The 14348-nt window shown below is 38.7% G+C and overlaps 1 long non-coding RNA gene across 1 annotated transcript; it reads right to left on the bottom strand.

The window, feature by feature from the left end:
- Positions 1-921: 921 nt before the first annotated feature.
- On the bottom strand, positions 922-12512 carry LOC121143202. The gene is made up of 2 exons (XR_005880376.1): positions 11117-12512; positions 922-1786 (listed from the first exon to the last, which is right to left on the bottom strand). It is a non-coding gene; the product is annotated as an uncharacterized LOC121143202 (long non-coding RNA).
- Between the last annotated feature and the right edge of the window lie 1836 nt (positions 12513-14348).

The following is a 14348-nucleotide window of genomic DNA, read 5'->3' as shown; positions in this document are numbered from 1 at the left end:
GTTCATTAAGAAAACAAAGCATGGGCTGGAGATGTGGATCAGAGGTTAAGAGCACTTGCTGCTCTTCCAGAGGACCTGAGTTTGATTCCCAGCAACCATATGGTGGCTCACAACCATCTGTAATGAGACCTGGTGCTCTCTTCTGACCTGCAGGAATACATGCAGGCAAAACACCGTATACATAATAAATAAATAAATAAATGCATCTTTAAAAAAGAAAACAAAGCAGTTGGCATGATTTCTGTTCACTTCACTCTTCTTATTCTCTGGTAACTTTTCTTACTTCAACTAGAATAGCTTGGTTGTGAGCATGGCTCTGTCATCAACTTGGTCGGGCAGAGTTAGTTGAGGAAATCACAATCTGTGTGCAACCTGGTCCGTGTTATCGGGATGAAGCTAGGAGCTGAGGGAGATTATAAAGCACAATATGATGGAGAAACATAGTCATGCATGATTTCATAGCTAAAAAATTTAAACATGTCTCTGTTGGGTTAATTTTTCTACTTGTTAACCTAGATTTGAATTGCAACACATTTTATACGAAGGACTAGGTAGTAAATATTTCATGATTTGCAGTGCAGATGGCCTGTCACAAACATTCAGTTCTGACATTGTCACTTCAAAGCCACCACATAAGGGAATGGACATAGCTATGTTGCCTTTAAACTATATTGACAAAAATAGACGGACTGGATTTGATCTGCAGGTTATACCTTATGGACCCTTGATCTATACTCAAACTTTGTTTTCTGCTAAAGTAGGTATCAAAAATGTCTGTAATTCTTGTAAGTTTGCTTTAAACTCTTACACGCAACATGTTTAAATGTATTTTGCCTAATTACATCTGTGAGATATTTAACAGGAGAGGAAGTGACCTGAGTTGGAAATGACTCAATGAATGAAGATACACTGTACCTTGAGTTGCTCAGTAAACTTGTATTTATTCAGTTGTCATGATCTCAGTGATCCTTTCTGACGTTCTGTAGACCTCTGTTTCTGAGAGAACATAATGCCCCAACTGAACATCAGTCTAACTTATAGTAACTGTGTATTCGGGCCCGAAGGACACATTGTCATTGTTCATGTGCTTTGTGATTTCCTTGTCTCACTTTGTTACTATAAAAAGGAAAATAAAACCACTGCTCCAAATGTGAGACTTTCAAAGGCTTAAGGAGAAGACAATGGTTTTGGAATTCCTATTTCTAGAAGATTAGGAGTGTCCATTCAGTCATACATGAACACACACCTTCTCTCTAATTATCATTGAACTATCAACATGTGATTGTTCTTGATCTTGGTAAACTAGGGAGAAGATTTGCCTTAGGTAGTGGAGTGAATAATAAGCCATGAAGTCATCACATGATCAGAGATACTGTATTTGTGTCCACATCCTATGCCCACAGTCAGTGTTCTTTGAAGATGGTAATTAGCAATTTCCAGTTCTTTGTTACCTTGAAATGAAGTTCTTTTGAGAAATATCCTAGATCTTATCATTCTTCAAACACTTACTCTAATTAACAGGGTATTTCTTTCTGGAAATGGAAGGAATTCCTTTTGAGTGAGTAAAGTTTCAGACAGTAAGACTGTCAGTTGTCCACATTGGACCTGCAAAGCCTATTCTTGTTCAGTTGACTTGAGAATTTACTTAGCTGTCATCTTCAGGTTAACTTTGATCTTGATAAAATATTTCCCCAGTTCTCTGGACCTTCAGGCAAATGAGTAACAGATGCTGTGTATCCATATATTCATCCAAAATTACCGAGTACCTCTTAGAGCACAGACTACCCTAGACACAGAATAAACAAAAAGTGACTCAAAAGACTTGTAGATTTCAGAATGCATGGAGACAGACACATTAACAAACAACTTGGCAAGAATTATATTATAGACAATTACAGAAAAGAGTATATGGAACCAGACATCTCTAGGTTGTTGGATTTTGACTGAGATCTTAAGGTTGGGATGATGTAAATCATGTAAAGGCTTGAATGAATCCCTTTCTTGGATCCCCATAAATGTCCCATCCATGTGGATTTAATTAATAGCATTGTTTAACATTATTTAGACAATATTTTCTTGCTTGGCTGAGTCTTCAACCTTCATTAAATTTTGTTACTTTCCATTACACGTACAGTTTTACCACATAGCCATGCTGCTTGACCCACGTCCTCTGATGAACACACATTGTCTTTCTTTTATGGAGACAACTTGTCCTTCTTCTGGAATTCACCTAGTTTTCTATTGTGTGGACACAGGTTTTCTTTCCATCAGTTTCTGATGGCAGCAGGCTTGTGCCCACAGATCTGATACACACAGGTTTAAGCCTAACAGCTCATAACATTTGTATAGAGATCAATATGTTTGGGAACAGCACAACCCATGGCACTTTCATCAGTTTAAATATTTTTGTCATTTTCCAATGCCCATTAGGATGCTAGTATCAATGGAGAGCAGAGAAGGAAGGAAGGAAGGAAGGGAGAGTAGAGAAAGGGTGAGGGAAAGAGGGAGTGAGAGAGGGGAAGAAGGAGAGGGAGAATGAGAGAGACAGGGTGAGAGAGAGCTGTCCCTTTTTCATTGTCTCCTTTTTTCCTGCAGACTTTGAAATTATCACCCTTGGGTCTCAATTTCCACAAAGGCTCTCCTTCACATGCACATTCAGATCGCCACAAAATCTCTTCTCTCAGTCTGCCTATGCTCTCTTCTCTCTAGCTTTGCAAATGTCTTCCATGTTGAGTACTTCCTGATCTGGCTCTAGCTCTGTGCTCTTGGATGCTACATGGCCACATGTGGCTATTTAAATTTAAACCTCAATTTTAGTTGCTAGATACTATAGTTCTAGTCCTTGAAAGTGAGAGTTTATGGCGACATCATGCAGAGCAGATACAGAATGTCACTATTATGGTGGAGAGCTCTGTTGAACAATGATGACCCAGGGGAATGAAACAACCTCTCTGCCTTCAAGCACTGTGAGTTCCCAGCACTGCCAAAGTCATCACAGCCCACTCCTTGCCACCAACATTAATTCTTTCAAAGGGCTGATCTAGATATTTGCTCTGTTGATCAAAAATCTTTTGTGGGTTTCTAATTAACTTCAGAATTAAATTCAAACTCTTGGCCTTGATATCCATGATGCTGTAAGATCTAATTTCATTTTCCACTCACACAATTAGCAAATACTTCTAATGATTATACTTAGATTTGGCAATGGAAATGATGAGGCTGGTTCTCTTGCATTCTGTTGGCAAATTGACATCTTTCTAGAAATAAATATGGCAAGTGTAGCAAGATACTTAAAATAACTATGCCATTTACTTCAGTAATTTAATTTTTAGTACTCTAATCTTGGAATCTCACTAGGGATGTCCTGTAAAATGCTGGCTGGAAGGGGTTCATACTAGATTAATATTTGAGAAAAACTGAAAATACACTAAATGCCCGGCTGCTAGGGAAATGCTTAAACATATTATTTTATATTCATGCTAGTGGGTAAGTCTCCGCATGACAACTGTGACACCACAGAGCATCTTCGGGGTTGCTTCTCCTGACTCCTCCTTCTTCCATTACTTCCAGACACATCAGGGTCTGCAAATGGAGACTCCACCTTTTCCACAAATTGTTCTGCACTGTACTGGGTTTCTCACTGCAGATCCCCAAATGTCCACTGATGCTTTAACAGGAGCTCAGGTCATACCTCCTTCATGAATTCATCTTGAACTTCCCACACAGAGTGCACAGGTCTTTTATTATGTCCCATGGTACCCATGTAACATCTACCATATTGCTCTTACAGTTTAGAACTCTTGCTCACAGTATACAAATATCAAAGGCTCTGATGTTTTTGTCTTTTATCATTGTGTTTCAGTGTGTGACGTGGTACCTAGCCTCTTCTTAATACAACATATTCCTGACTAAGTGAATGCAGTAAAGGAAAAAAAATACACAACCACAAATGCCTAAATGATTTCTCTAAGACCTTCTTTCTTTGTCTTTTACTTTCTTTCTTAAATGATAGAGTTGGGGAAATTGATAGAGGAAAGGGGAGATAAACACAGAAATGAACTAGAGGAATGTCAAAGGTTTAATTTTGTGTTATTGTTGATGTTAATCCTCTCCAGGCTTTGCAAACTTTGTTCAGTTAAGCAAATACTCCCGAAGACAAAGATTTTATATTTACTGGGAAATTCACAGTTGCGAGTGCCCGTGTGTTTTTGGTGTCCTTAGGAACCTTAGCAAATAACTAACAGATTTGCATTTTCTTCCCACCTACAGCAAAAGGTCTCCAGGTCCCTCACTGAACAATGACATTAAATAAATACTCAGAAAATGGGACCTGAGTTGGTAAAAGGGATTTGAGCTGATCTTTGATTTTGGAGTGGATTATTCACTGCCACTGTATCACAGTGAGGAGAATAGAATTAAAATTACACTTATAATTATATCTGTGCTCACTCCATATGCACTGTTAGCATAAGGTTTTCAAAATCATGACTTTTATATACCAGGCAGGTCAGGTAATTTTGAAACAAATATTTAACTTCTAGTGCAGCTAAGTCTTGTAGCTGTGGGAAAAAAACGGATCCTGATCCAACACTGGTACCTTAAAAATACATTTAAAAGTCCATACATAGTATTTAACCACCAAATCACTCAATATTATAGCATATGTTTAGGGAGCATGAACACTAAATTCATCAAACTTATCTAATTTTGTATGCTCCATAAATAAATAATGAAAGGAAAGTCAATAAATCTAAATCTCTACTCTACATATTTGTTTATTTAAACTTCTATTTCTAAGGATTTACATAATCACTTATGGGGAGCAGGCTCTGCTGGGGATTTTGTCATCGGTCCTTGTCAGAGCACTTTGACTTCACCCAAATTTATGACTTTCGTTTTACATATGGTGGGAACTCGTACAGGAAGATGGTGACTTCCTGAAAGTGACAAATCAAGATGCTGGGAAAAATATCTTTAGATTCCATCTGAAAAGGGGAGATTTGAATATCAGTGGTACTGGAAGCCAGAGCATTAGCAATGAGACATGTTCAGAGAAGGGAGCTGGCAAAGTCTTGGGATGCTGCAGAGTATGAGCCAAGATTAATGACAGGGTTCGCTGACTTCCTTGATAATCATAGCCTAGGGAGAAAGATTTATCTACCAATGTATGATTTTTATTTAGGTGCTGGTTACTTAATTATTTTGAATGTGTATGACTTTTGTTATAAAGTCTAAGTATTCAAGCTCTGATTTCTTTCATTTCTTAAAATAGAGTACCCTGTTTTGGAGTATCAAATCTTTCTCCCTCCTTTCTGTTCCCAAATAACTGGCACATGCATGGTGCCCAGCAAAATCTGAAGCAGAAAGCAAGACTCTTGACTGGGTCTTAAAAGCCTGGTAAAGACGTAGATGCAGCCTCAACTACAGGGGGAGTAAGAATGACCCAGCAGACCCCTGCAGTGTACTTGTCCTAGTTATACAAGTAGTGGAAGACCAGGAGGTCTTCGAAATTCTCTTTAGATGCACCATGGAGTCCCAGTGGTTCTTCAACTGGGGAAGCATCCACAATGCTGAAAATTTACCTCCCAGTTGCCTAGAGTAAATTCAGTGACTGCACTGCCCAGGGTGCGTTTTGTCCCAGAGGAATTGGATTCTCTTAGAGTGAGCCCACTGGGTGCTTGGGAGAGTTCTTAGAGCATTTCCGAATTTTCCAGTGAATTTGTGTTATACACTCCTGGCCCACTTTTGAAAATAATACAGTCTATTTTTTTGCCTCTAAATACATTTGATTTTCATTACATTCTCCCAGCCTGTATCCTGGAACTAGGTGACAATTTACCTCAGCGAGAGTCCTCTGTCCTCTTATGCATTGCTTCTTTGGAAAGAGGAAAAATCATTTTGCTGACAAAATCATTTCTAAGCCTTGTCTAAACTGCACTCATTGAGGTAACCAGGCTATTCTCTTGTCTAAATTCCCCATGCATTTTACTCCTTGTATTGAATTATTCCTTTCCTCTATAACCATTATCTAGTCAGTTTGGTTTATATCATCTGCATTATTTCCTGATGGTCTGCTTTATTTTGAGCAAAAAGAAGCCTCTTCCTTTTGATCCTTCCTCCTGGTCACTTCAACTTATAATAAATGGGTTTGCTCTATGTAAACCCAAAATGAGAGTCTGTTTGTAGATAATCATCTTCCAAGAGTCTGATTTCATTAGCTGGAGCAGACAAAAACATGCATTCCATAAACTGTGGCTGAAAAACACAATCGGTTTCTACATATGATCCTCTCTGAGCTTAGAAAGTATTTTCATGCGTATTTCTTAGGGTATATGCTTTCCATATTTGAGCAAAAGCTCCATCTTGTACCTGTGGGTGTAGAAGAATGGCTGTGTTATTTGAGTTAGTAGGTGACTGGCCAAGAACAACCAGGGAACTCACATGTTGATCCATTAATTAACTGGCTTGGGCTGAAGAAGCAGGTCTTTGTGGGAATTTCAGAATGACCCCACGTCCAGAAAGTCTGAGTCCTTCATTACCAGGTCTGAATGCTTACCACATGACTTTTCAGAGTGGGTTGGAAAATACAGCACTTAAGAATTTCCTCCTCCCTTTATGGTCACTTATCATTTTTATTCACTATTTTACTATTCCTGTCTTCTGACGTAGTGGTTGCTCATGATTCAAACTCATTGTATTCCTTCACGGATGACCCTAGGCATATGTGGAGTGGGGGTGAGTAAGTTATGGATCAATTCAAAGAGTATATCATGGCAGTTCCTTGTTCAAATCCGTCTTATGTTTTCTGTGATATACATAATGAAATGCAGTCTTTACCATAGTCTATAAAGATATCTATCTATGTAACTATTCATGTATGCATGTATGTATGTATGTTATGTATGTGTCTACACTATCCATCCCCACATGTCCCTCATTTATTTCATCGTTGAGTACTTTCCAATGTTTCTCTTAGTCCAGTCCATGGAGTGCATTAGCTGTTAGTCTGTCTTAGAATCCTTCTACTTGTCTTCTTGCTTGGAATACCAATACTCTTCTTTCAAATATTTAACCATTCCAGTATGCTGATACTCCCAAAGGAGGCATTGCTGACTGTTTTAGATGTCATGCCCATTGAGCTTTTGCATTGTCATGTCTGTATTGCCAGCTGAAATCATCAACTCTGTGGTACTTCTACTGCTACATTCCCTACTCTCAAGAGTGTTGTCATCTCACAGAAATCAGGCAAAAATATTAGCCAATTTTACATTTACTAGTGGATCACTATATTGGTTGCAACTCTATTTCACAAAATTACTATATTTGCAGTTGACATTGCCTCTGAAATGTTATCTCTTGTTCTTGGTGGTAGTGATAAACTTGATGTCTATGAAGGAATTTGAACAATTGATTTTACTGTAGTACGTTTCTTAAAGCCCATAATGAGTAAGAACATTAAGGGAAACTGACTCATGGCTTAATCCATTCAGGAAATATCAAGGAGAATCCTTTAGTCATTTATTACCTGTGTACTTAGCAATGCCAAGTAATGTTAACAACAAAGTTTCAGAGTCAGGGACACAATCTCTTTCATTCAGGAAAAAATAATTCCTGGCTTAAATATTTTTCCATATAGTACTATAGTTGGGGGATTTGTTTGTGGTTTAGGGGATCCTTGCCTGGATCTATTCCTTCCAGATCTGAAAGTTAGTAACTATGGAAAGTGTTCCAAATAATGAAGATTAAAAAGGACAAGATTGCCAGGCATTGGTGGTGCACACCTTTAATCCCAGCACTTGGGAAGTAGAGGCAGGTGGACCTCTGTGAGTTCGATGCCAGTGCGGTCTACAGAGCAAGTTCCAGGACAGGCTCCAAAACAATACAGAGAAACCCTGTCTCAAAAAACAAACAAAAAAAGTAAAAGATCATTGACTCTTGTACTTAAATAGATCTCCAATGAGAGAAACTCAGTGACATTTATTTAAACACTGTCAGAAAAATTTATATTAAAAATGAACTGATAATACTGGTACCTGGCCTCTCCTATTGCATGCATACCGTGCCTTCCCTTTTCTTGTTTGTTAAAAGAGTTGACTGCATGCCTATTAGCATCTACTCTGTGAAGACAAAGGTAGGCAGACAGACGGATAGATGGATGGTGGATAGGTAGTTAGAGACAGAGGCTGGATGCTGTGAGAATCACAACCTTGCTGAGTAGAAAACAATGGTTCCACTTGTGGTGGTTCTTGGCGCTTCTTTCACTAGACTGCCATTCTGGGGCTTTTTCCTTGCTTGAGTTGCAAGGCCCTATGTTCTTTGTAACATGCTGACCATGCTCTTACAATGACAGTGAGTGGGAATAATAATAATTAAAAAAACTATCTCTACAAAACTTTCCAGATTCAATCATATAATATTTCTTTTGAGATGTGAACACACATTTAATTTAGTTAAATATGAATTATAAATACTATAACAAATTTGAAAAGAAATATTGTACCACATGTTTCTTTTCATTGTAACATATTTTATCTTTGATCATGAACTTCAACTCAATGACAACATTAAACTACCATGTATAGAATTTAATTAGATTCCAATTTTGACTGTAAGTATGGCTTTTACATATTTAGTTTTTTTTAAAATCCACTAAAGCCCCCAATGCTTTCATTTGGTGAATTACAATACCACTGCCTCCCAGCAGGTCCAGCAAGGCTTTAGTTTTTTCATCACTTGTAACTGTACTCCACATTCTAAAGGCAAGAAACACAAAACCTGCAATCAGCTCATTAGTGGATTTGGTCGTTATGCTGAAATTATACGTTAATTTCACCTGAATTGCTTGGTGCTAAGTAACAAAAAAATCTGCTCTAATATCTGCTGCCTTAAAGGTTATTGAATTCAATCACATTGAGATAATAGCTTTAAATGAACATTTAGATTGAACTTTACAGATATGCAGTTCTTACATTATTAAAACTGGTTACTCAGATCACAGGCATGGCATCCCAACTGCTCTTCTTGCCTCTAGTCTTTCTTGTCTCTTTCTCATTCATTATCTTGTCACTGGAGTTGCTTTTCTAAGTCAGATTGGGTTATGTGTCTCCCTGATTGGATACTGGCAGTGAAGCCTTCTAAACTATAGAATCAAGTCCAAACCCATTTTCTTAGTGTCTAGGCTATTTATAACTTCAAATCCAGCTATCTAGCTCCCCTGCTAACCTTATCTTCTGTATCTGATAAGCTACCTACAGCTGCCTTCTGAATACTGACTTTAACAAACAAGCTATCATTTTTCATTCATGCTTTGTGTTCTGTAGATAGGCTCATGTATGTAGCTCTATGTCTCTGTGGGCAGGCTCATGAGTACAGCTCCATGTCTCTCTGTGCAGACTCATATATATATATCCATGACTCTGTATGAAGGTTCATGGACATAACTTCATGTCTCTGTGTGAAGGCTTATACACATAGCCCTGTGTCTCTGATGCCAGCCTATGCACATATTTCTATCACAGCGGGGTGATTTTAGGGACTTAGAGAAAGCTTTCCAAAGGAAGGCTGAATTAACTTTAGTGTTGCAGTAGGAACTGGTATTAGGAGTTACTGGAGAAGAAGACAGGCAACCAGAATGAATAACTTTCATGTAGACAGAGTGAATGAAAACCTGGGTGGTAAAAAACGCAAACTATGCCCTTGGATATGAATGTGTGTGGGGTATAGATTTTCATGATGGTGGCATTCACTGATAAGCCAATATGAAGGAAATTGGGGGCAAACTTTCTAAGGAAGTTCTATTAAGTTACCACGAATATAGAAAGCCAGTTTTCAAACATGATTTTCCTTACCCAGTCATTTTTATAGCTCTCTCAACTAATATTTAATGAGTGCCTACTATGTGCAGCACAGTGTGTTGAAGAAGTTTAGTATGAGAATAGATAAGAGCTACATATAGATAACTCTGATGCAAGGTAGAACATGCTATATGAGAACCAAAAAATAAAACTGCTACAGGAATCAGAGGAAATTCACATACTGATGTGTGGCTGACCCAGTTTTACCGACACTATTGCAATCTTGGCTCTGAAGCTCATCTCTACCATTGTGATACTGATTTTTGTGACTATATTGACCTTCTGGAAGGACAGCCTTCAAAAAAAATCCTATTTACCAGGCAAACTTGGTCTAATCATTGTGTCGGTTGACTACTAGATCATAATGAAAAGCTGTAAGTTTTAGAGTGTTTAAGTAGTAAATGAACAGAAGAAAGAGACACAGAGGTTTACCATTAACCAGACTTGGGACCAGTGGCTTACAAGTATGCTAAAGTAGTTTCAGTTGTTAGGTATGAGCAGAAAGGAAACATTAAGGTGAATGTAGTTAAGTATTAGCATTCAAGCACTAGAAATTTGTTCTGGAAACAGCTGCTAAAGTTCTACTCATGGAAGATTAATCTTATTGGTTGAAAATGCACCTCAAAACCAACCTTAATGCTGCCTCCCACCAACAGATTCACCAAACCAGAAGGACTTTACCCTAATGATAAGCCCCATAAGCAGTTGGTAATTGATGTGGGATGTCCTTCTGTATGTTGCAAATATGTGTTGCTTTTATTGGTTGGTGAATAAAGCTGCTTTGGCCAATGGTAGAGCAGAATATAGCTAGGAAGTCCAAGAAGAGACACAATGAGAAAGAGGGCAGAATAGAGGGAAGATGCCAGCAACCACAGAGGAAGCAAGACATGTAGAAAATGACCACCTGGAAATACCTAGATTAATAGTATTGAGGTTAATTTATATGTAAGAGCTATCTGTTAATAAGCCTGAGCCATCATTAATATGAAGCCTCTGACTGATTATTTTGTAAGCAGCTGTGGGATTGGCGGGAAGCACAGGAAAGCTCAGGCTACAGGTAGGGGTTAGCCTCTGCTATTTTAGGAATCTTTAGGTTCAACTACACAAGTCAGTGAGCTCAAATTCACCAGGCCTAGTAATTGCCCATTTCAGTGTAGCTGTCGAAGACATTATAATTTGTTCTATTTTATGTTCAGCTTTGTGTTCACTGATCTGTGCCATCCCCCACTTATTTTTCCCTCTCTGTATCTTGCTGAGCTTACCTTGTATATGAGACTGGAGTTTTCCTTCTCCCAACTTTGAACAACAGTAGCTCTTTTTCATCCTCATGAAATATTGGTGGTCAGAGCCAATGTCTTGTATTTAAGCTGATTCCTCAAACAAACATTTCTAAAAGGCCGATGGAGCAAACACAATCTGGTGGAAATGATCTGAACTCTGTGTCTGGTTTTCCACTCACTGGCTCTGAAATCATATCATTAGGACAGGCTAGTGTCCTTTGAGTCTCTTCAGTCCCTGGCAGAATAGATTGCTGTGGCATGAGTTATGAGCAAGCATCACTGAACGATGATCAACGGCATCTAGATATTGGGAAACAGTTTTGCATTTCATTCGGACTTGCTTTTATTGGCATTTATTCAATAGACTGAGGTGGAAATTCCTTTCTTCTGGATGTATACTTCAAGATACTCCAGAGAGTACAGATCAGTAAGACTTTTCCTGCTGCTCCAGGATATATCCATGTAACTTCTTAAAGAAACACACACTTGGTAAAAATTTAGCCATCTAAAAAATGAACTTTATGCTCATTAATTTTGATTGTGTATATGGGACACAGTCTCATGTGGCAGCCCAGGCTGTCCTGGAACTCATTTTGTAGTTCAAGTTGGCCTGGAACCCACAGCAATCTTAATTAACCACTCAAGTATGGGGTTATCGGTATAAACTGTAGGCTTCTTATACATTTCACGTAGAATATGGCTATTTATGTGAAAGAACTCTGCAGAAAAAAAGGGAAAAGAACAGGATAGTAATTACAACCAAACTTTCCTTACACTGACAGCAGCCAGCTCATTTATTAAGTCAATGTAACACAGCAACATCACACTTGATTGAAATCTTGGCCAAGTCTGACAGATGTTCTCTACTCACTGTCAATCTCAAGTATGTTTTAATGAGTTTCAAGTGGCTGGAGCACCCCTCTGCAGATGCCACTGTTGCAGAGATTGTGAGCAGATTCTTCAGGGCAATGGGTTTCGTATTTAATAAGCAGCGCATGGTAGGTAACGGGTAGAAATCATTGCTGGAAATTCAATCACTGCTCTGGAAACAGCAGCTTTCAGTCTGCAGTTGATGAGCCTCCTTCAAATCAGTTAAATTCACAACAGTGCCCCAAAGCCAGTCTGTGTGTTGAATGTCTGCAGTCTTAAAAGCTGGTAAGACTATTTGAAAATCCTAATCTCTTTGGAGATTTCAGAAGATGCCTGCTTCAGGACACTCACTAGAAACATGCTTAAGATTGGCTCAGTACATTTTTGCCATTGTTTCTCAATGAAATTGCAATGGAGAGAAGGGGGGAGGGAAGGAGGGAAGGAGGGAGGGAGGGAGGGAGAGAGAGAGAGAGAGAATGAATTACAAAGCTAGTCCTACTTATTTGTATGCATTTCCAGTAAGTTCCCAATAACATTTTATATGGCTATTTCTTAGTTTTCAGATAGATAGTTTGAGATATCTACTGGTTTATAGACTTGTTTTTTTCACTATAAAATTATTACCTGTGTAGAGAAAAGCCATGAGGATGATATTTCCTTTGGTCAATCTCTATTTCAAACAAAATGGTTAATATATTTTGTATACTATGCCATAAAAATGAATATTGCTTAGCTTCTGTAGTATGTTAGTTTTTTTCCTTGCCAGGATAAATCTATTTCCAGTTCCTAGACTATCTCTTTAGTTTAAATGCAATAGCACACCTCTGTCCTTTCTGTTTCTTTATAAATCAGTTGGAAACTTTTAATATACTGGAGTATTTTTGCAGAATGGGCCCAAGTTGAACAACAGTTCCTACTATATTCCTCTGGTCTTAGAATGCAAAAGTTTCTTAAGAGCAGACAGAAAGCATTTTGAGGAAGGAGATATACCTTGTTATAATCAGAGGAGGAGTGTCAAGTCCTAGTTTTACTATGCAATATATTGTCTGGAGTAATTGAAACTTGCAAACACTGGGGTGCTTTGTCAGACTGCTGATATTTATAACTACTCCTGCTCTGAGTTTGATTTAAAACCCAAGCCTGTCAGAAAGCCAGATGGCAAATAAGGACATCCACATGTATAAATGCTTAGTTACCATGAGGTAGGAAGGAAAAGTGTGTGGTGGAGTAACATGCTACTGTCTTGAATGTGTCTCTGGGCAATCCTGGGGGATTTCGTATGAGCTTTTAAAAAATATTTATTTACTCTTGTCTGTTAGGCTGCCATAGTTTCATGCCCTTTGAGTCTCCAGAGCCTGGCTTCTGCATGCAGCAATTAGTTTGTGCCAGAGAGAAAATGAGTAGTGAGAGAATGCTCTGGGCTGAAATGCCATGTGACAAACAGTGGAGTGTGAAAAGGCTGTTTGTTAGTTAGAAATTAGTCATGGGTTAGCCCCAGGTGGGCGAGTAGTGACTTCAGACTATTTATTCTCATTTTTCTCAGGGCGGCCTTGCCCTTCTCTTCTGCATGGCTTGATCTCTGGGGAGTTGTTAATGGCATTGCCAAAAGTATACAGCATTTAAAAGGATTACCAACAGAGAGAAATTGATTGTTTGAGGCTTGGAAAGGCAATCATTGAGGTGGGCATGTTGGCTGCAAAGGGGTCTTTCTTCTCTCCCAAAGAGAAGGGCAGGAAGGGGCGAGGTTCCTCACTGTGGGTTGATTGCAGAGTGCAAAGACGGTGGGTGACTGGAGGTGTGCTCTCCTTTGAGTATAAAACTGAAAGGTGGCCGTGATCAACTGCAGTATTTAGGAACTGTTTACAAGAGAAGCTTCCCTGCATCCTTGGCATTCTTATGAACTGTGGGCAGGATCCATGGCCTGAAGAATTCAAACTCTGAAAACATGCAACTGAAGCTGTAAAAAGCCACTAACTACCTTCACTGATTACATAGCTGGCTCTGTAGACTGCCAGGCTCTCTGCAGGCATTGCTGCCTGCGTCTCTGTATTTAGTTTTTTTACTGAACCTCTACCATGGATTTTTAACCTGAAAGAAAAAGTAAACATGCAGACATTTGTTTAAGACGACTCTGGAAGCTCTCCGGTTTGAACGCCTGTGCAGTGGTTTCCTCTGCACTGCCACCTGTAACCACTTCAGCTACAAAGCTCTTTATATTCTTCTTTTTAAAGCAGTAATTGGTAAGTGTATTTTTCTGCTTGTAATCAATAGCTTTTATATTCTATGAAATATTTCTAAACAAAAAGAAATATTACGTGGGATATGAAAGCTATTGATTGCAGAG

This window comes from Mesocricetus auratus, unplaced genomic scaffold (genome assembly GCF_017639785.1).
Source record: "Mesocricetus auratus isolate SY011 unplaced genomic scaffold, BCM_Maur_2.0 Super-Scaffold_100011, whole genome shotgun sequence".
NCBI lineage: Eukaryota > Metazoa > Chordata > Mammalia > Rodentia > Cricetidae > Mesocricetus > Mesocricetus auratus.
This window is presented reverse-complemented; position numbering and strand designations above follow the sequence as displayed.